We start from the raw sequence: 941 nt of genomic DNA on the forward strand, positions 1-941 counted from the left end.
GTATCTAAACATACTCTTCTTTCAAAAAGTATCTAACATACACTTTTTTTAGTATCTAAACATACACTTCTTTGAAACATATCTAGAAATACTCTTTTTAATTCCATGTGACCGTCGACAACAAGTGCAGAGAAGCAAAGATCGCCGCAAGAGACAATGAGAGAATGCCTTGTATCCAAGAGAAGATGATTTGATTTAAGTAGAAAATTAGAAATGTGATAGCAACAAGATCAATAAAATCAACCAGATCTGCAATCTGCAATGATAAGCCTCCTATTCGGATCTGCAATATGCAAGGATATTAAATTAGAATTAACAAATCGATCACAACAAGATGGATTAGTGAATTGAGATGGAAACACGCAACACAGGTGAGCAACACAGACGTGGGGCTAGGTGCTCTTGATCAGGAAAGAAGCAAAACGGATAAGCAAGACATTTGCCTACGGATTGATCGATGGGATGACCATGCGCCGATGAGAAGGGGGCACGGAGGGGCCCTGCTGATGCTGGCTCGGCACCGTCGCTGATGGAGTCGAGGAAGGTGAGCGTCGCTGCTGATGTTGGCTGGGCACCGTCACCGATGGAGTCGAGGACGGGATGGGGCGCCGCCGCTGATCCTGTCTGGGCGCCGCCACCATCAGAGTGGAGATGAGGGAAGGTCGTGGGGTCACGGGCGATTGCACGTGGAGAGCGTCCGGCACTGCGAGGGGTCTTCGGGTCCGGCTGTTCGGACGGAAACTACCGTCCGGCAGTCTCCAGCGCAATATTTTCTGCGTGAGCTCCAGTTATTTCCCGCACAGCTCCAATTTCTATCGACGAGATTCTTTCCTTCACTTCATAGTTCTCTGAATTTCTATTGGCTGTCTAACTCGCATCAGCAACAGTAGGACAAGCGGATAGATGACAGGCTATCCCATCCTCTACCCACTCACACGTAC

At 48.0% G+C, this 941-nt stretch overlaps 1 long non-coding RNA gene across 1 annotated transcript; it reads right to left on the reverse strand.

Moving 5' to 3' along the window:
- Window positions 1-765, reverse strand: LOC110435093. Its single transcript, XR_002452757.1, has 2 exons — window positions 448-765; window positions 1-283 (listed from the first exon to the last, which is right to left on the reverse strand). It is a non-coding gene; the product is annotated as an uncharacterized LOC110435093 (long non-coding RNA).

This window comes from Sorghum bicolor, chromosome 4 (genome assembly GCF_000003195.3).
Source record: "Sorghum bicolor cultivar BTx623 chromosome 4, Sorghum_bicolor_NCBIv3, whole genome shotgun sequence".
Classification (NCBI taxonomy): domain Eukaryota; kingdom Viridiplantae; phylum Streptophyta; class Magnoliopsida; order Poales; family Poaceae; genus Sorghum; species Sorghum bicolor.